A 27,287-nucleotide genomic window follows, 5' to 3' on the forward strand; every position below is an offset into this window, starting at 1 on the left:
CAAGGAGGAGAGGTTGTTTTTGGAGAACCAGCTGGATCTTGCAGATTGGTCTCTGAGACAGCCAGGAGAGGATGTGGAGAAATCTGCAGACAGAAGAAAGAAAGCTAAAAGCTTAATTGTAAAGGCTTCCCGCAGCTACTGCGAGAAAATGAAGGTCCTGGCGGAGCTAAGGAACCGGAGAGACAGATCAGGCGTTGTAAAGAGACAGGAGTATAAGACGGTGATAGACGGATTGAAGAAGCAGTGCAACATATTGGGTGAGCTGTTATCCAACCTGATTGACAGTGCTTCTGGTGAGAAAGACTTTCTATCTAACGTGGACAAAGCGATGAGAATTGCGTGTGACGAGGGGACCCAGGCAGGGAGACGCCGTAGACTGTATCCAGCCCCGAACACAACGCAGGAGGAGGAAATGGCGGGTCCCTCTGTGGAAGCCAGCCATGAAGAAAAGGAAAGTGCGGTGGAAAGAAAGGTGGCCAGTGACAAACCAGAGGGAAAGACTGTGGTGGAAAGAAAGCCAGCGGTGTGTAAAGAAACAGTTTTGGAGAGAGAGAGTGCTGTGAAGGCTGAAAATGTGAAGAGCATTCCTGGTGAAAAGACTGCTAGCCCTGCTAACTCCACTAATCCTGCAGAGGGGTCAGGTAAGCCTAAGGGTTGCCAGCCTATGAATGAGGCTGTGTCCCCAGAGGGCAGGTTAGACCCCAGTGAAGTGGGAAGGAGGCAGCAAAAGGACATTAAAGACAGGAGTGTTGTTAAGAAGATACCAGTGGTGCAGCTTGCTAGGATAGTAAGCAAAGGAAAAATGGACTTACCTGTACGGTCCCCAGTGATCCCAGCCGGTGGTTGCAAGCAGGGCACGCCGTCAGTTGCGTTGTCGGCTGCCACTGCTGCAAGCCGGTCTCAGGGTAAGGGGACTAGGGTATATGAGAGTCAAGCCAGCTTGGCTGCCGCTGTGGGCAGCGGTGCAGTGTCGGCCGGCGGCATGGCATCTGACAGTTCGGGAATGGCGGCCGTGAATAAGAGAACGCCGTCTTCCCGCGGGAGGAGGGGTGGTGCTACTGACCGCGAGGCCAATAGTAGCGCGGAAAGGGGTGATGACGCACTTCCGGTGCGCGAGCTGGTTCATGGCGAGAATAGCCCGCGGCCGGAAGTGACGGTGGCGGGTCCGGAAGTTGACCCCGAGGGTCGTTTTCAAAGGACTTCCGGTCTGCTTTCTGGTCAAGAGAGTGTAAACAGTAACAGTAACAGTAATGTTGAAATGTCTAATTGTATAGTGCCAGAACAAGCTACGGCCTGGGGTGACTGCCCAATGGGCGAGCTTGATGGTGAGAACCCTGCAATGACGTTCATTCGCGGCTTGGAGGGTTCTCAATCAGGGCCGAGCCAAGTGTCAGTGGATTCCTGCGGGGCCCATATGGAGGTGGAGTGGCAGGAAGCCTGGGAGGCTTTGCTTTATAGCTCTGAGGATGAGACCTATCCTAAAGTTCAGGCTGGGGTAAACGATGTGGGGAGTGTGACTTCCCATGCCGTGAGTGGGGGGGCTGCTTCTCATGTTGTACCCCCAGTGTCTGTGGCAGAGGCTCCTCCTCCGGGACCCGTACTAAGGGGGACACCGGAGGTAAAGTTGCTGACGGCACTTGGTGAAAGGCGTTCCTACGCCAATGTGGCTGGGTCCAGTGTGCCTCTGGACCACCTGTACCACCAGTTTGGGGCCAGTAACTTTCGGGTACCCCCGGCTGGTCAGACCCCTGGGGCCAGTACTTGGTCTAGGGGGACAGGTGGTCCGGAGCGCAAGCGTAGGAATGTGGTCCAGCTGAGATGGGAGGGTGAAGGTCAGTGCCCCACGAGGGGCCAAGTGGTTGACATGGTCCTGGCGTTGGGGTTCAGGGTGGCTGAGCTATTTGCTGTGATCCACCCAGCTGGCACCCCTGACTTTGATGTCAGTTTCACCAACGCTGTGACTATGGAGCGTTTTATAACCGCTTTTGGGTTGGTTAAAGGGGCTGATCCCTGGAAAGGGTTCCGCCTGATTCCTTTGAGTAGGCAGGAGGAGATTAAAAACCTGACGGTGTTAGTAAGGAACGAGAGCCTGCCCCCGGAGGACATAGCAACTTGGCTGGGGAGACACGGCCAGTTGCAGTGTCCTCTAAATAAATGCTTAGACGAGCGTGGGGTATGGACTGGAGCATGGAACACCAGGATTCGTTTGAGAAGATCTGGCAACACGGTTGCACATGTCCCAGGAAGTGCTTTCCTGGGACGAGATAGAATCCTGGTGTTCTACCCAGGCCAGCCCCGTAGGTGTTTCAGGTGTGGGTGTCCAACCCACATGAGTGCAGATTGCACAGTTGTGCGCTGCACTAAGTGCAATAAGTTTGGACACTCAGGTGACACGTGTGGGTTGATCTGCTGCAACCTTTGCGGTCAAATGGGGCATCCCTTTAGCAGATGCCCCAGAGCCTACAGGGGTGAAGCTGCAGCAGGTGGTGGGCCAGGAGGGGATAGTGCACCTCCTCCTGCTGGGCAGAGTTCTGGAGGGGAAAGGCAGGGAAGCGCTCCTACGGCGGAGCCACAGGGTGCACCTCGAACCCAAAAGGCAAGTAGGGTCCCTCAAAGAGAAAAGGGGGTACGGCATGCAGATGTTGCCCAGGCCCCTGTCACTGAAGTTCAGGTGCCCGGTCCAGATATTGGTCAGGTGGAGGTAGTTGGGCCTCCCTTTTTGGATAAGGGGGGGGCACAGGGTTCTGTTTCCCAGGTTACTGCTCCCACTCCCCTTCCTCGGAGATGTAGGCCGGGCAGACGTCTGGTCACTGTCTCCTCATCCGATTCTTCGGCTGGGGATGACAGGTCTGGGGAGGAGGAGATGGAAGTCTCGGTTAAGGGGGCTCAGAAACGCCCAAAAGAAGTATCGGATGAGGAAGGTGAAGTGGCTTGGGTCACGATTAGGAAAAAGCAGGGGAAGAAGAAGAAAAAAAGGGCCCCGTTACCTGAGGTGGATCCTGGGCCACCAGAAGGGCCTAGCAGTAGGGGTGATGCTCTACTTATAAATTTTTCTTCTGGGGAGGAGGAGGGGGAAGATGACATGTAAGTTGTTTTTTCCCTTTTGTTTGTATAGTTTATTATCTGTTAAATTGCAAAGTGTATGTTAACTGATATTTGATTTGTAATGAAAAATTTGTATGTTCGGTAGCAGATAACCATTAAAAAAATATCCACCTATATAGCAAACTATCTTGCTCGTTTTAAATAGAGCTTGCAGTCAGTGTTAGGAGCTTGTGCGTGCTGTCTGCGTGCTCTGAACCCAGTATACACCGCTATATCCACCTATATAGCAAACTATCTTGCTCGTTTTAAATAGAGCTTGCAGTCAGCGGTAGTAGCTTGTGCGTGCTGTCTGCGTGCTCTGAACCCAGTACACACCGCTATATCCACCTATATAGCAAACTATCTTGCTCGTTTTAAATAGAGCTTGCAGTCAGCGGTAGGAGCTTGTGCGTGCTGGCTGCGTGCTCTGATCTCTGAGGACTTCCAGAGTGGTGGAGAAAGAGAGGGAGCTGATGACTTCAGTCAGCCCAGGCCAGGTGCCTGTTTCTCAGCCTAATGAAGGACGTGGAGCCCCTAAGCTCCTGGAGCTCGTCAAGGAGGAGAGGTTGTTTTTGGAGAACCAGCTGGATCTTGCAGATTGGTCTCTGAGACAGCCAGGAGAGGATGTGGAGAAATCTGCAGACAGAAGAAAGAAAGCTAAAAGCTTAATTGTAAAGGCTTCCCGCAGCTACTGCGAGAAAATGAAGGTCCTGGCGGAGCTAAGGAACCGGAGAGACAGATCAGGCGTTGTAAAGAGACAGGAGTATAAGACGGTGATAGACGGATTGAAGAAGCAGTGCAACATATTGGGTGAGCTGTTATCCAACCTGATTGACAGTGCTTCTGGTGAGAAAGACTTTCTATCTAACGTGGACAAAGCGATGAGAATTGCGTGTGACGAGGGGACCCAGGCAGGGAGACGCCGTAGACTGTATCCAGCCCCGAACACAACGCAGGAGGAGGAAATGGCGGGTCCCTCTGTGGAAGCCAGCCATGAAGAAAAGGAAAGTGCGGTGGAAAGAAAGGTGGCCAGTGACAAACCAGAGGGAAAGACTGTGGTGGAAAGAAAGCCAGCGGTGTGTAAAGAAACAGTTTTGGAGAGAGAGAGTGCTGTGAAGGCTGAAAATGTGAAGAGCATTCCTGGTGAAAAGACTGCTAGCCCTGCTAACTCCACTAATCCTGCAGAGGGGTCAGGTAAGCCTAAGGGTTGCCAGCCTATGAATGAGGCTGTGTCCCCAGAGGGCAGGTTAGACCCCGGTGAAGTGGGAAGGAGGCAGCAAAAGGACATTAAAGACAGGAGTGTTGTTAAGAAGATACCAGTGGTGCAGCTTGCTAGGATAGTAAGCAAAGGAAAAATTGACTTACCTGTACAGTCCCCAGTGATCCCAGCCGGTGGTTGCAAGCAGGGCACGCCATCAGTTGCGTTGTCGGCTGCCACTGCTGCAAGCCGGTCTCAGGGTAAGGGGACTAGGGTATATGAGAGTCAAGCCAGCTTGGCTGCCGCTGTGGGCAGCGGTGCAGTGTCGGCCGGCGGCATGGCATCTGACAGTTCGGGAATGGCGGCCGTGAATAAGAGAACGCCGTCTTCCCGCGGGAGGAGGGGTGGTGCTACTGACCGCGAGGCCAATAGTAGCGCGGGAAGGGGTGATGACGCACTTCCGGTGCGCGAGCTGGTTCATGGAGAGAATAGCCCGCGGCCTGAAGTGACGGTGGCGGGTCCGGAAGTTGACCCCGAGGGTCGTTTTCAAAGGACTTCCGGTCTGCTTTCTGGTCAAGAGAGTGTAAACAGTAACAGTAACAGTAATGTTGAAATGTCTAATTGTATAGTGCCAGAACAAGCTACGGCCTGGGGTGACTGCCCAATGGGCGAGCTTGATGGTGAGAACCCTGCAATGACGTTCATTCGCGGCTTGGAGGGTTCTCAATCAGGGCCGAGCCAAGTGTCAGTGGATTCCTGCGGGGCCCATATGGAGGTGGAGTGGCAGGAAGCCTGGGAGGCTTTGCTTTATAGCTCTGAGGATGAGACCTATCCTAAAGTTCAGGCTGGGGTAAACGATGTGGGGAGTGTGACTTCCCATGCCGTGAGTGGGGGGGCTGCTTCTCATGTTGTACCCCCAGTGTCTGTGGCAGAGGCTCCTCCTCCGGGACCCGTACTAAGGGGGACACCGGAGGTAAAGTTGCTGACGGCACTTGGTGAAAGACGTTCCTACGCCAATGTGGCTGGGTCCAGTGTGCCTCTGGACCACCTGTACCACCAGTTTGGGGCCAGTAACTTTCGGGTACCCCCGGCTGGTCAGACCCCTGGGGCCAGTACTTGGTCTAGGGGGACAGGTGGTCCGGAGCGCAAGCGTAGGAATGTGGTCCAGCTGAGATGGGAGGGTGAAGGTCAGTGCCCCACGAGGGGCCAAGTGGTTGACATGGTCCTGGCGTTGGGGTTCAGGGTGGCTGAGCTATTTGCTGTGATCCACCCAGCTGGCACCCCTGACTTTGATGTCAGTTTCACCAACGCTGTGACTATGGAGCGTTTTATAACCGCTTTTGGGTTGGTTAAAGGGGCTGATCCCTGGAAAGGGTTCCGCCTGATTCCTTTGAGTAGGCAGGAGGAGATTAAAAACCTGACGGTGTTAGTAAGGAACGAGAGCCTGCCCCCGGAGGACATAGCAACTTGGCTGGGGAGACACGGCCAGTTGCAGTGTCCTCTAAATAAATGCTTAGACGAGCGTGGGGTATGGACTGGAGCATGGAACACCAGGATTCGTTTGAGAAGATCTGGCAACACGGTTGCACATGTCCCAGGAAGTGCTTTCCTGGGACGAGATAGAATCCTGGTGTTCTACCCAGGCCAGCCCCGTAGGTGTTTCAGGTGTGGGTGTCCAACCCACATGAGTGCAGATTGCACAGTTGTGCGCTGCACTAAGTGCAATAAGTTTGGACACTCAGGTGACACGTGTGGGTTGATCTGCTGCAACCTTTGCGGTCAAATGGGGCATCCCTTTAGCAGATGCCCCAGAGCCTACAGGGGTGAAGCTGCAGCAGGTGGTGGGCCAGGAGGGGATAGTGCACCTCCTCCTGCTGGGCAGAGTTCTGGAGGAGAAAGGCAGGGAAGCGCTCCTACGGCGGAGCCACAGGGTGCACCTCGAACCCAAAAGGCAAGTAGGGTCCCTCAAAGAGAAAAGGGGGTACGGCATGCAGATGTTGCCCAGGCCCCTGTCACTGAAGTTCAGGTGCCCGGTCCAGATATTGGTCAGGTGGAGGTAGTTGGGCCTCCCTTTTTGGATAAGGGGGGGGCACAGGGTTCTGTTTCCCAGGTTACTGCTCCCACTCCCCTTCCTCGGAGATGTAGGCCGGGCAGACGTCTGGTCACTGTCTCCTCATCCGATTCTTTGGCTGGGGATGACAGGTCTGGGGAGGAGGAGATGGAAGTCTCGGTTAAGGGGGCTCAGAAACGCCCAAAAGAAGTATCGGATGAGGAAGGTGAAGTGGCTTGGGTCACGATTAGGAAAAAGCAGGGGAAGAAGAAGAAAAAAAGGGCCCCGTTACCTGAGGTGGATCCTGGGCCACCAGAAGGGCCTAGCAGTAGGGGTGATGCTCTACTTATAAATTTTTCTTCTGGGGAGGAGGAGGGGGAAGATGACATGTAAGTTGTTTTTTCCCTTTTGTTTGTATAGTTTATTATATGTTAAATTGCAAAGTGTATGTTAACTGATATTTGATTTGTAATGAAAAATTTGTATGTTCGGTAGCAGATAACCATTAAAAAAATATCCACCTATATAGCAAACTATCTTGCTCGTTTTAAATAGAGCTTGCAGTCAGCGGTAGGAGCTTGTGCGTGCTGTCTGCGTGCTCTGAACCCTGTACACACCGCTATATCCACCTATATAGCAAACTATCTTGCTCGTTTTAAATAGAGCTTGCAGTCAGCGGTAGGAGCTTGTGCGTGCTGTCTGCGTGCTCTGAACCCAGTACACACCGCTATATCCACCTATATAGCAAACTATCTTGCTAGTTTTAAATAGAGCTTGCAGTCAGCGGTCGGAGCTTGTGCGTGCTGTTTGCGTGCTCTGAACCCAGTATACACCGCTATATCACCTATATAGCAAACTATCTTGCTCGTTTTAAATAGAGCTTGCAGTCAGCGGTAGGAGCTTGTGCGTGCTGTCTGCGTGTTCTGAACCCAGTATACACCGCTATATCCACCTACATAGCTCTTCTCTATTTGAGCCATGTGCCATCTGCAGGAGTTATTGGAAGTTGTGTGTGCCTCCAGCAAAATATACACTACACAATTGCTGTTTTTCCCAACTCCCTTTAGGCCATTACCATGTCTGGAAGGCCAGCAAGGAGAGGCAGACAGGCGCGAGCCGATAAAAGAGGGCAAGCAGGCTCTGTGTCTAGAGACAACAGTGCTGGTCGTGGACGCGGTGCATCGTCATCATCAGCACGTGGCCATGGGACACGCTTGTCCTTCTTTTCGGCAGCTGGACTTGGTAGAGTGGATGACCAAGCCCTCTTCATCCTCCTCATCCTCTCTCACCCAGTCTCAGGGTACTAGCAAAGCAGCTGCCAACGCATCGTCTTCCCTCCTCTCAATGTCATCATCAGTGACTCCTTTCCTAGACCCCCCACGTCCTCCTGAGGAGTCTCCTGAACTCTTTGAGCACAGTGTTGGGTACATGCTGCAGGAGGATGCCCAGTGTTTTGTAGGCTCTGATGATGATACCCAGCTAGAGGAAGGCAGTAGCGTGAAAGCAGAGAGAGGGGATGCTCAAGAAGGACAGCAATCTGGCAGTCATGTTCCACAAGATGCAGCATACTGCCAGGTTTGCTCCAGCGATGAAGAGGGAGGGGATGATGAGGGCACTGACTCCACGTGGGTGCCTGGTAGGAGAGAGGAGGAGGAGGAGGCACATGTCCAACGAGGCAGGATGCCCTCCGGGGGCCAGCTTAGGGGCAGCACACCGATTGAATCACACCGCAGAGCTCCGCCTGTGCAGGGCGCTGCCTCTGCGTGTTATTCTAAAAGTTCTTTGGTGTGGGCCTTTTTTGAGACGAGTGTATCAGATCGCACCGCTGCTATTTGCAACATATGTCTCAAGTGTATCTTGCGTGGCCAAAACATCAGCCGCTTGGGCACCACATGCTTGACCAGACATATGTTGACCTGCCATGCAGCTCTTTGGCAAGCGTACCTCAAAGACCCACACCAAAGAACAAAGCGGACCTCTCCTTGCTCCTCATCAGCTGGGATCTCCAACCCCACTAGACCTTCAGTCCTCTCTGAAACCTGCTCTGAGAGGAATGAAGGTGTAGAATTAGGTGTGTCATAGCCAAGTGCTTCCGTGCACTCTGCTAGCAGTACACCCACGTCCGATTATAGCAGGCAAATGTCCCTGCCCCAGCTGCTGGACCGGCGAAAGAAGTTCACTCCCAGCCATCCCCATGCCCAGCGGTTGAATGCTAGCTTGGCTAAATTGCTAGCACTTTAACTGCTGCCTTTTTAGTTGGTAGACTTGGCCCCCTTCTGTGAGTTTGTACAATGTGCGGTTCCTCAGTGGCAGGTCCCCAAACGCCACTTTTTCTCACGGAAGGCGATTCCGGCTCTCTACCGGCATGTGGAAGGCAATGTCCTTGCCTCGCTGGACAGGGCGGTCAGCGGTAAGGTGCATATTACCGCTGACTCATGGTCCAGCAGGCATGGACAGGGACGTTACCTGTCTTTCACGGCCCATTGGGTGACTCTTCTGGCAGCTGGGAAGGATGCAGGACAAGGTGCAGTATTGTTGGAGGTTGTTCCGCCACCACGCCTCCAAAATGCTACTATTGGTTGTGACACACCTCTCTCCTCCACCCCCTCCTCTTCTTCTTCCTCCATGGCCTCTTCCAGTGCTCTGTCCTCAGAACCAGCGGTGCTCCGTAGGCGTTCCAGGGGCTACGCAAGTACGCAGGCAAAACGATGCCATGCCGTGCTTGCGCTGGTTTGTTTGGGGGACAGGAGCCACACTGGGACGGATGTTTTGTCAGCTCTGCAGGGGCAGGCCGAGAGGTGGTTGACGCCACGCCAGCTTAAGCCAGGAATGGTGGTTTGCGACAATGGCACCAACCTCCTCTCCGCCCTCCGACAGGGACAACTGACCCATGTGCCCTGTGTAGCTCACATCCTTAACCTGGTGGTGCAGCGGTTCTTGGGCAGGTACCCGGACTTACAGGATGTCCTGAAGCAGGCCAGGAAAGTCTGTGTGCATTTCCGCCAATCATTTAATGCCTGTGCTTGGCTGGCTGAGCTCCAAAAGGAGTTGAACCTGCCCAAGAACTGCCTTATATGTGACATGCCCACCAGGTGGAACTCAACGTTGGCCATGCTGCAGCGGCTGCACATGCAGCAGAGGGCCATCAATGAGTACCTGTGTGACTACGGCACCAGGACAGGGTCAGGGGAGCTCGGTTTTTTCTCACCACGCCAGTGGGGCATGATCAGGGATGCATGCACTGTCCTGTCACCATTTGAGGAGGCCACAAGGATGGTGAGCAGTGACAGTGCATGCATCAGTGACACTGTACCTCTTGTCCACCTCTTGGAGCATACGCTGCGTGGAATAATGGACAGGGCACTTGAGGCAGAACAGAGGCAGGAAGAGGAGGACTTCCTTGCCTCTCAAGGCCCCCTTTATCCAGACAGTGTTCCTGCTGTGCCACCCATCACACAGGAAGAGGATGAAGAGGAGAAAGAGGAGGAGGAGGATGATTGTGTCAGCATGGAGGTGGAGGCTGGCACTCAGCATCAGCAGCAGCAGCAGCAGTCTTGTAGGGATGATTTACAGTCCCAAGAAACCCGTGAACTTGTATGTGGCTGGGAGGAGGTAGCTGCAGATCATGTTGTCCTTAGTGACCCAGAGGACTCCGGACCGAATGCCTCAGCTAACTAGGGATGAGCTTCGTGTTCGAGTCGAACGCATGTTCGACTCGAACATCGGTCGTTCGTGCGTTCGCCGAATTCCGAACGTTTGGGCCGTTCGCGGCAAAATTCGTGTGGCCCACAATGCACTGCGATGGCGCAATGCATTGCTGTCTCACGATTGGCCAAGCATGCACTGTGACCCCGCATGCTTGGCCAATCGCAGCGCCAGCAGCGAGGAGAGCCATGGTTGGCCACAGGCATCCTGCCTGTGGCCAATCATAGCTCAGGCTGTGTAGTGCACGCCCCACACTATATAAGGCCGCCATTAAGGCAGCCTCGTGCAGTGTGTTGGCGTCTGAAGCAGTGGGTGTTCTGTGTACCTTCAACACAGTTACACACCAATCGTTTTTGGCTGATTTACTATCTTGCTCTTGTGTAGTGGTTACTGTCTGTGCCCTGACCGCAGTATACACCACTATATTCACCTCACCTATATAGCTAGTGATCTAGCTTTAATAATAGAGCTTGCAGTCAGTAGTGTTAGTGCGTGCTGTCTGCGTGCTCTGTACCCAGTACATACCACTATATACACCTACATAGCTGTTTTCTATTTGAGCCCGATTGTCATCTGCAGGAGTTATAGGAAGTTGTGTGTGCTTCCAGCACAGCACAGTATACATCTGTATATACCCCTTTAACTCTGCTGTTTTCTGGTTATTGTCTGCGTGCCCTGACCGCAGTATACACCGTGATATTCACCTCACCTATATAGCTAGTGGTCCATCTTTAACAATAGAGCTTGCAGTCAGTAGTGTCACTCAGGAGATAGTGCGTGCTGTGTGCGTGCTCTGTACCCAGTACATACCGCTATAATCCACCTACATAGCTGTTCTCTATTTGGGCCCGATTGTCATCTGCAGGAGTTATAGGAAGTTGTGTGTGCTTCCAGCACAGCACAGTATACATCTGTATATACCCCTTTAACTCTGCTGTTTTCTGGTTATTGTCTGCGTGCCCTGACCGCAGTATACACCGTGATATTCACCTCACCTATATAGCTAGTGGTCCATCTTTAACAATAGAGCTTGCAGTCAGTAGTGTCACTCAGGAGATAGTGCGTGCTGTGTGCGTGCTCTGTACCCAGTACATACCGCTATAATCCACCTACATAGCTGTTCTCTATTTGGGCCCGATTGTCATCTGCAGGAGTTATAGGAAGTTGTGTGTGCTTCCAGCACAGCACAGTATACATCTGTATATACCCCTTTAACTCTGCTGTTCTCTGGTTATTGTCTGCGTGCCCTGACCGCAGTATACACCGTGATATTCACCTCACCTATATAGCTAGTGGTCCATCTTTAACAATAGAGCTTGCAGTCAGTAGTGTCACTCAGGAGATAGTGCGTGCTGTGTGCGTGCTCTGTACCCAGTACATACCGCTATAATCCACCTACATAGCTGTTCTCTATTTGGGCCCGATTGTCATCTGCAGGAGTTATAGGAAGTTGTGTGTGCTTCCAGCACAGCACAGTATACATCTGTATATACCCCTTTAACTCTGCTGTTTTCTGGTTATTGTCTGCGTGCCCTGACCGCAGTATACACCGGGATATTCACCTCACCTATATAGCTAGTGGTCCATCTTTAACAATAGAGCTTGCAGTCAGTAGTGTCACTCAGGAGATAGTGCGTGCTGTGTGCGTGCTCTGTACCCAGTACATACCGCTATAATCCACCTACATAGCTGTTCTCTATTTGGGCCCGATTGTCATCTGCAGGAGTTATAGGAAGTTGTGTGTGCTTCCAGCACAGCACAGTATACATCTGTATATACCCCTTTAACTCTGCTGTTCTCTGGTTATTGTCTGCGTGCCCTGACCGCAGTATACACCGTGATATTCACCTCACCTATATAGCTAGTGGTCCATCTTTAACAATAGAGCTTGCAGTCAGTAGTGTCACTCAGGAGATAGTGCGTGCTGTGTGCGTGCTCTGTACCCAGTACATACCGCTATAATCCACCTACATAGCTGTTCTCTATTTGGGCCTGATTGTCATCTGCAGGAGTTATAGGAAGTTGTGTGTGCTTCCAGCACAGCACAGTATACATCTGTATATACCCCTTTAACTCTGCTGTTCTATAAAAAAAGGCATCTGCAGGAGTTAGTGGGTGTTGTGTGCCTCCAGCACAATATAAACTACCCAACTACTGTTTTACCCAACTCCCTTCAGGCCATTACCATGTCTGGAAGGCCAGCAAGGAGAGGCAGACAGGCGCGAGCCGATAAAAGAGGGCAAGCAGGCTCTGTGTCTAGAGACAACAGTGCTGGTCGTGGACGCGGTGCATTGTCATCAGCACGTGGCCATGGGACATGCTTGTCCTTCTTTTCTGCAGCTGGACATGTTGAACCGCAACATGCCAACGACTTGGTAGAGTGGATGACCAAGCCCTCTTCATCCTCCTCATCCTCTCTCACCCAGTCTGAGGGTAGTAGAAAAGCAGCTGCCAACACATCGTCGTCCCTCCTCTCAATGTCATCATCAGTGACTCCTTCCCTAGACCCACCACGTCCTCCTGAGGAGTCTCCTGAACTCTTTGAGCACAGTGTTGGGTACATGCTCCAGGAGGATGCCCAGTGTTTGGTGGGCTCTGATGATGACACTCAGCTAGAGGAAGGCAGTAGCGTGAGCGCAGAGAGAGAGGATGCTCAAGAAGCACAGCAATCTGGCAGTCATGTTCCACAAGCTGCAGCATACTGCCAGGTTTGCTACAGCGATGAAGAGGGAGGGGATGATGAGGGCACTGACTCCACGTGGGTGCCTGGAAGGAGGGAGGAGGAGGAGGCACATGTCCAACGAGGCAGGATGCCCTCCGGGGGCCAGCTTAGGGGCAGCACACCGACTGAATCACACCGCAGAGCTCCGCCAGCGCAGAGCGCTTCCTCTGCGCGTTATTCTAAAAGTTCTTTGGTGTGGGCCTTTTTTGAGACGAGTGCATCAGATCGCACCGCTGCTATTTGCAACATATGTCTCAAGCGTATCTCACGTGGCCAAAACATCAGCCGCTTGGGCACCACATGCTTGACCAGACATATGTTGACCTGCCATGCAGCTCGTTGGCAAGCATACCTCAAAGACCCACACCAAAGAACAAAGCGGACCTCTCCTTGCTCCTCATCAGCTGGCATCTCCAACCCCACTAGACCTTCAGTCCTCTCTGAAACCTGCTCTGAGAGGAATGAAGGTGTAGAATTAGGTGTGTCACAGCCAAGTGCTTCCGGGAACTCTGCTAGTGGTACATCCACATCCGATTATAGCAGGCAAATGTCCCTGCCCCAGCTGCTGGACCGGCGGAAGAAATTTACTCCCAGCCATCCACATGCCCAGCGGTTGAATGCTAGCTTGGCTAAATTGCTAGCACTTCAACTGCTGCCTTTTCAGTTGGTAGACTCGGCCCCCTTCCGTGAGTTTGTACAATGTGCGGTTCCTCAGTGGCAGGTCCCCAAACGCCACTTTTTCTCACGGAAGGCGATTCCAGCTCTCTACCGGCATGTGGAAGGCAATGTCCTTGCCTCGCTGGACAGGGCGGTCAGCGGTAAGGTGCATATTACCGCTGACTCATGGTCCAGCAGGCATGGACAGGGACGTTACCTGTCTTTCACGGCCCATTGGGTCACTCTTCTGGCTGCTGGGAAGGATGCAGGACAAGGTGCAGTAGTGTTGGAGGTTGTTCCGCCACCACGCCTCCAAAATGCTACTATTGGTTGTGACACACCTCTCTCCTCCACCCCCTCCTCTTCTTCTTCCTCCATGGCCTCTTCCAGTGCTCTGTCCTCAGAACCAGCGGTGCTCCGTAGGCGTTCCAGGGGCTACGCAAGTACGCAGGCAAAACGATGCCATGCCGTGCTTGCGCTGGTTTGTTTGGGGGACAGGAGCCACACTGGGGCGGATGTTTTGTCAGCTCTGCAGGGGCAGGCCGAGAGGTGGTTGACGCCACGCCAGCTTAAGCCAGGAATGGTGGTTTGCGACAATGGCACCAACCTCCTCTCCGCCCTCCGACAGCGACAACTGACCCATGTGCCCTGTGTAGCTCACGTCCTTAACCTGGTGGTGCAGCGGTTCTTGGGCAGGTACCCCGGCTTACAGGATGTCCTGAAACAGGCCAGGAGAGTCTGTGTGCATTTCCGCCGATCATTTAATGCCTGTGCTCGGCTGGCTGAGCTCCAAAAGGAGTTGAACCTGCCCAAGAACCGCCTTATATGTGACATGCCCACCAGATGGAACTCAACATTGGCCATGCTGCAGCGGCTGCACACGCAGCAGAGGGCCATCAATGAGTACCTGTGCGACTACGGCACCAGGACAGGGTCAGGGGAGCTTGGTTTTTTCTCACCACGCCAGTGGGGCATGATCAGGGATGCATGCACTGTCCTGTCACCGTTTGAGGAGGCCACAAGGATGGTGAGCAGTGACAGTGCATGCATCAGTGACACTGTACCTCTTGTCCACCTCTTGGAGCATACGCTGCGCGGAATAATGGACAGGGCACTTGAGGCAGAACAGAGGCAGGAAGAGGAGGACTTCCTTGCCTCTCAAGGCCCCCTTTATCCAGACAGTGTTCCTGCTGTGCCACCCATCACACAGGAAGAGGGTGAGGAGGAGGAAGAGGAGGAGGAGGATGATTGTGTCAGCATGGAGGTGGAGGCTGGCACTCAGCATCAGCAGCAGCAGCAGCAGTCTTATAGGGATGATTTACAGTCCCAAGAAACACGTGGACTTGTACGTGGCTGGGAGGAGGTAGCTGCGGATCATGTTGTCCTTAGTGACCCAGAGGACTCCGGACCGAATGCCTCAGCTAACCTACGCTGCATGGCCTCCCTGATCCTGCAAAGCCTGCGGAAGGATCCTCGTATTCTTCGGATCAAGGAGAGGGACCATTACTGGCTGGCCACTCTCCTTGATCCACGGTACAAGGGTAAGGTTGCCGACCTTATCTTGCCATCGCAGAGGGAGCAGAGGATGAGACATCTCCGGGAGGCCTTGCAGAAAGCTCTGTGCAACGCGTTCCCAGAGACTGGGAGGTCACAAACTCCTGGTCCTGGACAACGTGTTGCTGAGGCATCAGTCAGAAGGAGCGGTGGAGAAGGTGGCCGTCTGACTGATGCTTTCAGACAATTTTTTAGTCCGCAGCCCCAAGGTATGATTGGTTCCAGCACCCATCGCCAGCGTCTAATTTACATGGTGCAGGAATACCTAGGGGCAAGGTCAGACTTGGACACCTTTCCCACTGAAAATCCTCTGGCTTACTGGGTCTTGAGGATGGATCACTGGCCAGAGCTTGCACAGTATGCAATTGAGCTACTGGCCTGTCCTGCATCCAGCGTTCTTTCGGAACGCACCTTCAGTGCTGCTGGTGGCTTCGTTACCGATCACAGGGTGCGCCTGTCCACCGAATCAGTTGATCGACTGACCTTCATCAAGATGAATCAGTCTTGGATCACCCACAGCTACCAAGCACCTGAAGCTGATGTAACCGAATAATTTTTTTTGAAATACCACATCCCTTCAAGACTGCCTATGCTGATGCTGAGTGACTGTCCTGTTATGTTGATTGTCTATCCTCTTCCTCCTCCGCTGATATGTTGGAAGAACATTTTTGGTTCTGGGTGATGCCAGCAGCCCAATTTTTCTGCCCCTGTTTAACAGGGGCGTTTAAGTACAATTTTTGATGCAATGCTTTGCAGCAGGGCTAATTCCTGCAATAAAACTACAGTATATGGCAGAGGTTGCAGTGTGATGGCACCAGTGCCTAAGGCCCAATTTTTCTGCCCCTGTTTAACAGGGGCGTTTAAGTACAATTTTTGATGCAATGCTTTGCAGCAGGGCTAATTCCTGCAATAAAACTACAGTATATGGCAGAGGTTGCAGTGTGATGGCACCAGTGCCTAAGGCCCAATTTTTCTGCCCCTGTTTAACAGGGGCGTTTAAGTACAATTTTTGATGCAATGCTTTGCAGCAGGGCTAATTTCTGCAATAAAACTAGAGTATATGGCAGAGGTTGCAGTGTGATGGCACCAGTGCCTAAGGCCCAATTTTTCTGCCCCTGTTTAACAGGGGCGTTTAAGTACAATTTTTGATGCAATGCTTTGCAGCAGGGCTAATTCCTGCAATAAAACTAGAGTATATGGCAGAGGTTGCAGTGTGATGGCACCAGTGCCTAAGGCCCAATTTTTCTGCCCCTGTTTAACAGGGGCGTTTAAGTACAATTTTTGATGCAATGCTTTGCAGCAGGGCTAATTCCTGCAATAAAACTAGAGTATATGGCAGAGGTTGCAGTGTGATGGCACCAGTGCCTAAGGCCCAATTTTTCTGCCCCTGTTTAACAGGGACATGTAATTACAATTCTTGATATAATATTTCACAGGAGGGCCCCTTCCTGTGCCCACCCAGAGTAACGGTGAGGACTTATAGTGTGGTGGCACCAGCACCACAACCACCAAAGGTCAATTTTTCTACCACTGTTCAACAATGGCATGTAATTACAATTCTTGATATAATTGTTCACAGCAGGGCGCTCCAGCGCCCACCAAGAGTCACTTTGAGGGCTTACAATGTTGTGGCAAAACCAACACCTTGTTCCGCCATTTCTGCAGAGCATATAGGGCAGGCCCCTACTTTCAAACATCCAATTTACAAACATCTCCTACTTGCAAACGGAAGGAGACAACAGCAAGTGAGATGAAAAAAGATGGACGACAAAACAAATTATACAGGGGTGATAACCCTTCCCTATGTTTTCCAAAAAGCTTAAAAATAGTTTTTTTGACTGGAGCTACACTTTAAAAATGTACCAGTTGAAAATTACAAACAGATTCAACTTAACATAACAAACCTACACAGTCCCTGTCTTGTTTGCACCACCTGTATACTGCTGTTCTGAGTATATAGGGCCTGGGGGCCACACACATTTCCTTTTTTTAATATGGGTACGGGGTTCCCCTTAATATGCGTACAAGACCCAAATAGGCTGGTAATGGGCAGGGAGGGCTACCCATGCCATTTTTCTGAATGATTTTCAACCATATTGCAGGAACCAGATATAACATTAAAACCGCAAGCAGTTTTAAATGGTGTTATTTCCATTTAATGTCATTTTGTGCAGGGACTGTTCTAAACACGGGAAACACGTGGCACTTCACAGGCATACTACAGACATCCCCCAGGCACCATATTTAAAGGAATATTTCATATTTTTTTTTCACTTTAATCGTCATTAAAATCAGTGTTCCCGCCAAAACGGCCGCTTTTAAAACTTTTTATTGCATTGACCCATGTCCCCTGAGGCAGGAGTCAGGTCCCCAAACCCTTTTTAGGACAGTATCTTGCATATCAGCCGTTAAAATTAGCACTTTCCATTTCGAACGTTCGAGTCCCATAGACTTCAATGGGGTTCTAACGTTCGTTACGAACGCGGGGTCCGTTCGAAAGTTCTGGTGCGAACCGAACCGGGGGGTGTTCGGCTCATCCCTACAGCTAACCTACGCTGCATGGCCTCCCTGATCCTGCAAAGCCTGCGGAAGGATCCTCGTATTCTTCGGATCAAGGAGAGGGACCATTACTGGCTGGCCACTCTCCTTGATCCACGGTACAAGGGTAAGGTTGCCGACCTTATCTTGCCATCGCAGAGGGAGCATGTCATGGTTATGCAGTGATCTTCCTGTGTTTGCTTACCTTCCCTCATGTCTTCAGACTAAGAAGCCAGCCACTTCCACCTGGTGGTTTTTATAACCTCTCCTCTAAGCATGGCTCCACCCCAGACCTATCAGGGAGCCCTATATTAACCTGTGCACTGCAGGCCTCAGGGCTGATCAACCATTGTGTATTCTTTGTGTGTTAGCGTCCTGGTTCCTGCCGTGTGCTCTGCTACTGTTTTCCGTTACCGACTTTGGCGTGTCTGACTATCCCTGTTTGCCTGTGATCCTGACCTTTTGGCGTGTACCCGACTATTCTTGTCTGCTTGTGGCCCCGACCTTGGCTTTGTCCCTCACCATCCCTATCCTCCTGTTGCCTACTGTGGGTGTGAGCTGGGGGACCCTGGGGGTCGCGACCTGGAGCCAGTTGCAGCCAAGTCCATCCTCACCACTCGAGGCTCTGGTGAACACCTGCTGGCTCTTAGACTCCGCGCCCCAGGGAATCTTACGCTCTATCCCCAGTGGGATCTGTCCCCCCGTCTGCAGCAGTCAGCCGTAGGGTCCACAACCTTGCGGTGCACTCCGGATCCCTACGGTGTGCACCTGTCACCTTGCCTCAAGGTGACCTGACAGAGCAGAGGATGAGACATCTCCGGGAGGCCTTGCAGAAAGGTCTGTGCAACGCGTTCCCAGAGACTGGGAGGTTACAAACTCCTGGTCCTGGACAACGTGTTGCTGAGGCATCGGTCAGAAGGAGTGGTGGAGAAGGTGGCCGTCTGACTGATGCTTTCAGACAATTTTTTAGTCCGCAGCCCCAAGGTATGATCGGTTCCAGCAACCATCGCCAGTGTCTGATTTACATGGTGCAGGAATACCTAGGGGCAAGGTCAGACTTGGACACCTTTCCCACTGAAAATCCTCTGGCTTACTGGGTCTTGAGGATGGATCACTGGCCAAAGCTTGCACAGTATGCAATTGAGCTACTGGCCTGTCCTGCATCCAGCGTTCTTTCGGAACGCACCTTCAGTGCTGCTGGTGGCTTTGTTACCGATCACAGGGTGCGCCTGTCCACCGAATCAGTTGATCGACTGATCTTCATCAAGATGAATCAGTCTTGGATCACCCACAGCTACCAAGCACCTGAAGCTGATGTAACCGAATAATTTTTTTTGAAATATCACATCCCTTCAAGACTGCCTATGCTGATGCTGAGTGACTGTCCTGTTATGTTGATTGTCTATCCTCTTCCTCCTCTGCTGATATGTTGGAAGAACATTTCTGGTTCTGGGTGATGCCATCAGCCCAATTTTTCTGCCCCTGTTTAACAGGGGCGTTTAATTACAATTTTTGATGCAATGCTTTGCAGCAGGGCTAATTCCTGCACTAAAACTAGAGTATATGGGAGAGGTTGCAGTGTCGTGGCACCAGCACCAGTGCCTAAGGCCCAATTTTTCTGCCCCTGTTTAACAGGGGCGTTTAATTACAATTTTTGATGCAATGCTTTGCAGCGGGGCTAATTCCTGCACTAAAACTAGAGTATATGGGAGAGGTTGCAGTGTGGTGGAACCAGCACCAGTGCCTAAGGCCCAATTTTTCTGCCCCTGTTTAACAGGGGCGTTTAATTACAATTTGTGATGCAATGCTTTGCAGCAGGGCTAATTTCTGTACTAAAACGAGAGTATATGGGAGAGGTTGCAGTGTCGTGGCACCAGCACCAGTTCCCAAGGCCCAATTTTTCTGCCCCTGTTTAACAGGGACATGTAATTACAATTCTTGATATAATATTTCACAGGAGGGCCCGTTCCTGTGCCCACCCAGAGTAACTGTGAGGACTTATAGTGTTGTGGCACCAGCACCACAACCACCAAAGGTCAATTTTTCTACCACTGTTCAACAATGGCATGTAATTGCAATTCTTGATATAATCGTTCACAGCAGGGCGCTCCAGCGCCCACCAAGAGTCACTTTGAGGGCTTACAATGTTGTGGCAAAACCAACACCTTGTTCCGCCATTTCTGCAGAGCATATAGGGCAGGCCCCTACTTTCAAACATCCAACTTACAAACATCTCCTACTTGCAAACGGAAGGAGACAACAGCAAGTGAGATGAAAAAAGATGTACGACAAAACAAATTATACAGGGGTGATAACCCTTCCCTATGTTTTCCAAAAAGCTTAAAAATAGTTTTTTTGACTGGAGCTACACTTTAAAAATGTACCAGTTGAAAATTACAAACAGATTCAACTTAACACAACAAACCTACACAGTCCCTGTCTTGTTTGCACCGCCTGTATACTGCTGTTCTGAGTATATAGGGCCTGGGGGCCACACGCATTTCCTTTTTTTTAATATGGGTACGGGGTTCCCCTTAATATGCGTACAAGACCCAAAGGGGCTGGTAATGGGCAGGGAGGGCTACCCATGCCATTTTTCTCAATGATTTTCAACCATATTGCAGGAGCCAGATATAACATTAAAACCGCAAGCAGTTTTAAATGATGTTATTTCCGTTAAATGTCATTTTGTGCAGGGACTGTTCTAAACACGGGAAACACGTGGCACTTCACAGGCATACTACAGACACCCCCCAGGCACGATATTTAAAGGAATATTTCACTTTTTTTTTTCACTTTAATCGTCATTAAAATCAGTGCTCCCGTCAAAACGCCCATTTTTAAAAACATTTTAGGCATTGACCCATGTCCCCTGGGGCAGGAGCCAGGTCCCCAAACCCTTTTTAGGACAGAATCTTGCATATTAGCCGTTAAAATTAGCACTTTTAATTTCGAACGTTCGAGTCCCATAGACTTCAATGGGGTTCTAAAGTTCGTACGAATTTGGGGTCCGTTCGAAATTTCTGGTGTGAACCGAACCGGGGGGTGTTCGGCTCATCCCTACTCCTGATCAACATTGTAGTACTTTTGGGTAATTCAGCTGTCTCTGCAGCATTGGGGCTGTCAGGAACGGTGTAATTTCTGATTTCACCTGCTGTTGACAATATTATGTTCTGGACCAAAATGTGTAATTCCAGTGGCCACCAGCAGGTGTCTCCCTGCTCGGACTTCAGACGTGCCATCAAGTACACCTGTATTGGGTCTGCTGGACTATATAGACCCTCCCTGAACTATGCTCAGTGCTTCAGAATTCCTCTGCTAGCCCTTGTTCCTGATAGTACCTGCTCTTGTTCCAGTTTGTTCCAGCACCCCATTTGTTATCCTGTCATCCAGTCCCGTTCCCTGTTCCCTGCTCCTTGGTCTGCTTCCTTATCCCTGGTTTCTGTCTCCTTGTTGCTTTTGTCCCTGCTTTATTATTTCTTGTTTGTTTCCTTGCTTGTGTATTATATTAGTTAGTTAGATAGTTAGGTGTTTTGGGGTTTGTCTTTGTATTTTCTTTGCTTGCTTATGGTTGCTGTTTATTGGTGGTGCACGTGTGTCCTTATCTTTAATAAATATATATATTTTTCCTTTTACTTGATGTCCCTATTCCTTGGTGCAGCCCAGCGATCTGACTACCTGCTTGGATGTTTATGTATAACATCCGTGACAGGGGCTATCCAGCTGGAAGGTCATCTGATCCGAATTTAGTCAGACAACAAAATGGAAGTAGCATATTCCATCCATCAGGGGAGAACTAGAAATGTTACTGTGGCAAGATAGGTAGAATGGCCTGCAGGTTTAACAACTAATAGACAGGTATGTCTCAGGTACAGGGATCATTTAGCAGATGTTCAAGTGGTTCCATAGGATCAGCACACCCAATTCTTTGAATTTTTTTCGTTGTAACTTCTTCCTCGTCAAGATGGAGGCCAATGCAGTGATCCTCATTGCTCCGGCCTGGTTCAGATACATGTTGTATACCAACCTGGTAAGACTCTTGGTGAATGCTATATGGGCTCTAGTACATTGCCAGAATCCTGTGTCTCAAGGCCTGATCTACCATCCTTCTTCATGGTTGCTCTCCTAACCGGTCACTGACTGTTAAAGCATAGGTTTTTATATAGATGGTCATCTCTGAACCTGTGATTCCTACAATGCTTTAGGTTAGTGTTTCAGCTTTCAATACTATCTAGAGTAAAGTTTATGTTTTGTTTTTAGAAACTATTGGCTTTTCACTCCTTGTACAGGGGAACCCCCATGTAGCTCTCCCCAACTGCTCCCATATGACTCACTAGGATTTTAATCTCGTTCTCTTTTTGCTTCAATAAGCAATAAAGAGTAAGCAGTAAGGAGTAAGGTTAGGGGATAATATAATTTTTGAGTTGGTTATTTATGCTCCAAAATATCAAGTGTGGAAAAAGCATCGTTGCCAATTAAATAATGGCAATAAACATTTATTGAAACTCTATATGTTGCAAAAAGTTGAAAAAATGCATTATAGAGGGGATTTACTAAAATGGGAGCAAGCAGAATCTGGTGCAGCTCTGCATGGCTGTGCATGTTAACCAATCAGCCTCCAACTTCAAATTGTTCAATTAAGCTTTAACAATAAAACCTAGAAGAACTGATTGGTTTCTATGCACAGCTATACCAGTATCTGCGTGCTCCATTTTTAGTAAATGTTCCCCTATGTTTCTTGCTGCATTTGCAGTAACATATTTGAGCTGTTTGGTGTAAACTTATTTTTAATACAAATAAATCCCTTTCTTAAAAAAAAAATCCATGAATACATGGTGCTGCTGGAACAAACTACATTTTCCAACATGAAATGAGAATTGTAGCTGTCAATTAACTCTATTGTGGGTATGGGTGTGAATAAAGTATGACAGACCAGATTCTTTTGGCCAATAATCCTCTACTATTATGTCATGGTGGGCAGGACAAAGCAGAATTCTGATATACCCAGGACCTCCATCCAGCCATTATGTAATTAAGTTGCTGCTGGTAAGAAAATAACTACAGAGGGATGTCAGGAATATTGTGCCAGCCACCAGCATACATGTTTCTGTGCATTCTGTGCCTAATTATCACACGTCCATCACAGATTGTGCAGCAGCATGCGTGCATTTTTACCACAGACATTGGTGCCAAGCGGGCTTTTAAAACTTTTAAAAGTTTTTTATAGGCTAATTGCTGAATGGTCTTTGTCTGTATACCCCTGTGATTCCTGATTCTGAACTTGTGCCAGACCTCTTTGTTGCTGACCCATCTTTCACCTTACCTACATTTGGATATCCTCTGTCTGCTTATGATTGCTGTTGGCTTCAATTACGCACCTCGGCCTGACCACAATTCGGCCTATTAACATGGTACTACACTGCCTGCACATTGCCAACTTCTGCTTGTTCCTGACATTGTTTCTGCCTACAATTTTGTGTTTTACTGTTCTTCTGCTACCAACCCTGACCTGTAACCTGACTTCCCTTAAATTTGAACTTGGTGTTTCCTCTGTGCAATACCAGTTGTATTCCTGCTATTCTGATACCAGCACCATCAGTTCCACTTACCAGTTCTGGCACCCAGACATTTGTGCCCTCCCATCACACTTGCAGGCTCTGTCTTAACTCCTACCGTTGCTTGGATGGGAATTGTGCAAGAGGCCACCTCATCCTCTTTGGCTCCTCATACAGGTACTTGGCAGAGGATGCTATGCAACCAGTGGCCTATGGAAGGAGTGGGCACAACATCCACTGCTCTTACAGACAGAAAATAAGGAACACTGAGCCCTTATTACGCAGTGGGTTCAACATTGTATTATAAAAGAAGACCATATTTGTTAAAGGTGTAGCAGATGACATTTTGGACAAAGTGTCATTCATGTGTAAATTTAGTTTTTGCCCCAGAACAGTAGTGGAGTTCTGAGGGTTAATTATGTAGGTTAACTTTGACATCAATTTGGCTGGGCTGTGTTAGAAGTTCTGCTTGGTCATGTTACAGTGAGGTGCACATGACAAGCCAGAACCAGGCCCGGTTGGACGTTTTGGGTATCAGCCTTCTCGGAACCAATCAGTGGGTGTGCCGGGCCCCGCTGAGGAGTCTGGGAAGGTGTACTTAAGATGTTGGGATCACGTGTTCAGGAGGAGTTCGTGAGGCCCGTGTGGTCTGTTCTTGTTTCCAGGACCGGGGTAGCCCCGCGAGGGGTCCCGGTCATGGGGTGTTCGACATCCCGAAACATGCTTCTGTCTGTTAGCCCCAATTGACCAGCCTGGTCTGGGGTAGGGATTCGTCTGTTCCCGAGTCTCGGAGCCGGCTGGTCCTAAGGGCAGTAACTGAGGGAGGATTCAAGATGTCCGGGTGTGCTCTCGGCTTGAAGGGGCACCACAGCTCGTGAAAGGGACCGGGGAGGACTCTTTGGAGGAGGGCCGACAAGTGGCATCCTGAGAAGGGCCTGGTTACTGAGTTGGGAATAACATTGACGAATCCACGCTTTTCCCAGTACTATCAAGGAGACAGAGAACGTTCCAGGTACTGAGGAAAAAGGTTCCTGTTCACTTTCAGTTACAACTTGTCCACGTTCAGAGATTTTAGTTCTGAATCAATCTGCTGATTGCCATGATCTCTGGCTAGAGATCTGTTCAGCCTTGAAGTGCCCAGCTGCGAGTGGCTACTCTCTGGGTGGTATTAGAGACTTTGTTATGTCTGCAGTTCAAGGTGTCTGAGTTCTTCACCCTTGCCCTCTGTTCCTATACGAGACTGTGTTGTTGGATGTTATCCCTGCAAAATAATACCTTTCAAAAGGACTTTATTGGTGTCAGCATCCAAGTTGTTGGGTATCAACCCTGGGAACCCCTAGACGTGGAAGAACAAGCCAAGCGGAGGTAACCGGTAAGCCCAATAAATCAAGGCCGCCCTACAAAGGGTTATGGCCGCTACAAAGGTAAAACATGTCATTCCTAAAGCTACTTTAAACCTTCTGGCCTATAGTTTAACTTTAACCAAGAGTACCTAGGATCAGTTAATTAATTTAATGGAAAGTACTGCAGTTATAACTTCACTGGCTGCATTCTGCTTCTCGGACGGTTACTCGCTATGTGGTAAAGGAAAAATGAGGATGACAGCTGGGGAGCTCTTAAACAAAAGGTAAACATGTAATATATTAGGATTTTTCACTCAGTAATTCTGTGAGAAACCTACCTACTGTCTCTGGGTATCGATGCTTGCTCATTGTACAAAGCCATGATTCTCACCCCGGATAGACTTTAAACATATCTTCCTCTACACATCTCTATTACATGGGATTTGGGGGGAGTAGTCGTTTACAGAAGGAAGAAAACATTGTTTGTGCTTTCAGTTCACAGGAAGTGACAAGGACACTGTATTTCTGGCAAGTTCAAAAAAAAAAATCTTTATGTGCTTAAAGTATTCTTTTCCTTGAAAAATAAAACAGTTATAGACGCCACATCTAAGGACTGATAAGCTGCAGCATATAACAATGTTTTCATGGGTTTAGATATACTTTAAAAATAAGGTACCAATGGCAGTCTCCATCATTTGATCCGAACATGTTTAGAATATATAATGGTGTAAACATGCATGACTGTATAACTACAAAAAATAATGCTGTAGTAAAACTTACCTGTGCCTAACAATTCCTATATTCAGTGCAGTACTCCAGGCAAGTGCTTAATACGCAGCTGAAATAAACTAATATTTACAGTTTTAGCTGCCAAAGAGTTTGTAATTCTGTAAAGCATAAAGGTGATCCAGAAAGCTGTTTCAGGTAGTGGTAAGTGATCCTTTCTGTTTGTGCAGTGGGATAGAGTTGTGTAAATTATAAGACTGGTTGAACAAAATGTCAAATCCTTTGGCAAATAAAACCACAAAATGTGAAGCTCACCAATATATCTGTTTGCCTGGAGTTCCTCTTTAACAGCATGGGCTTTCCCATTGCTCCTATAACAGTTTCTTCTAACATCTGTTCCAAGTATTTTAGAACATTATCATGTTGTGTTTTATTCTATCTGCAGATTTGTAAGGGACATCCACATCAAACCACAGGAAAAAAATGCCCACATGGAATTTACACTTTTATCTATCTATCTATCTATCTATCTATCTATCTATCTATCTATCTATCTATCTATCTATCTATCTATCTATCTATCTATCTACTGAAACGCTTCATGGAATTGTTGAACAGTGTTCAACTTGAGATAATTGTTATTAAAGACTTTTATAATATAATTTGCGATAACAGTAAAAAGTATCCTAAAATAATTCAATCACAAACATAAACAGATTCTAAGGGAAAGTACATACAGTTGTATTGCAAAACATAAACAGCAGTAATAAGAAACAGTGAAGATCCCTCCTCCATGATCATCCTTAATATTCAATATTAAGACAATATTAATTTATTTTCTTTTTTTCTTTTTCTTTTTTCTTTCTCCTTTTTTTTTTTTTTTTTTTAACAATTGAAACATCTTCACTGCAGTTACATTTTGCAAAATAGCTAACGGTGGTATTGCTTTTAAAATCTAAATAATTATACCTTTGTAATTATTACTATCTTAATGGTTACTGTTCTGTTTCCTAAAAGGTATACTAATTGATATTACAAATATATATATATATAATATAATTTCAAACACATTTTTCACTATCTTTAAAGTTCAAGTAGATAGCGTTAGAATCATAATTTCATGCGGTTCTATTTGAAGTCTATTTCCATTCTATGACTATATTATTCTGTGGGGTTCCCTATGACTTTCTGCTGTCTCATTGGACCATCCATATGCCAGGTATATGGACTGTAAATCAATTCCCTAATATTTGTATTTGTAACAATCCCCATGCCTTCTTCAAACTGCCTTTACCCATGCATAATGTATTATTGATTTTTGTGTATACAACACAATGCTTGTATCATGTTTTTGCTTTATCAACTTAACTGTTAAGCAGGCATTGCATAAATAAAAGTCAGTACTTACAAGAAAGTGGGGTACCAGGGTCTTGTGAGTGAAGATTTAGGAACCGCTTCGCAGACAGAGAGATAATCCTCTGGCCAGTTAGTGAATGTAGAATTCTTTGCAGACCCTTATATACACTCGCGAGCCATTCAAACAATAGAACAGCTATTATGACTAAGACACTTCATTCCTTCTCTAGAACCAGTTGCCAGTTAATTTCCAGTTTAAATGTCGATTCTCAGGAGTGTCATCATATGTCATTGCCATGAAATGATAAGCTAAGATGGTAAAGAGAAGACTAAATATATTGAACTGTGTATTCACAAACTTACATCATTTTATATCTCTGTAATTCTGATGGTAGGGCAATGAATTTCAATATTTAATCTTCACTAATCAAATTATAGCTGGAGTCTGATTGCTAAGCTTACTCTGCATTTTTTTTTTAAATGATCGCTAATGTGGTACACCGTTAACCACTTGCCTACCAGGAACTTACACCCCCTTCCTGCCCAAGCCATTTTTCAGCTTTCAACACTGTCACACTTTTAATGACAATTGCGCACTGATGTGCGCTGATGAGGCGGCACTGATGGGCACTGATAGGCTGAACTGGTGGGCATTGATGAGGTGGCACTTATGGCACTGATGAGGAGGCACTAATATGCCGTACTTATGGGCACTGAAAGGTGGCACTGATATGTGGCACTGATGGGCACTGTTAGGCTGCATTGATGGGCACTGTTAGGCGGCACTGGTGGGCACTGT

At 48.8% G+C, this 27,287-nt stretch overlaps 1 protein-coding gene across 1 annotated transcript in view; it reads right to left on the minus strand.

Annotated features, from left to right (window-relative positions):
• The window catches only part of PTH (parathyroid hormone), a 96,779-nt gene extending 70,148 nt beyond the window's left edge, over nt 1–26,631 (minus strand). The window contains exon 1 of the mRNA XM_077484587.1: nt 26,541–26,631. The gene's annotated coding sequence lies outside the window, so the exon portion shown is untranslated. The remainder of the gene's footprint in view (nt 1–26,540) is intronic.
• Between the last annotated feature and the right edge of the window lie 656 nt (nt 26,632–27,287).

This window comes from Lithobates pipiens, unplaced genomic scaffold (genome assembly GCF_037356315.1).
Source record: "Lithobates pipiens isolate NorthernLeopardFrog02 unplaced genomic scaffold, aLitPip1_a1.2 Scaffold_16, whole genome shotgun sequence".
Lineage (NCBI taxonomy): Eukaryota > Metazoa > Chordata > Amphibia > Anura > Ranidae > Lithobates > Lithobates pipiens.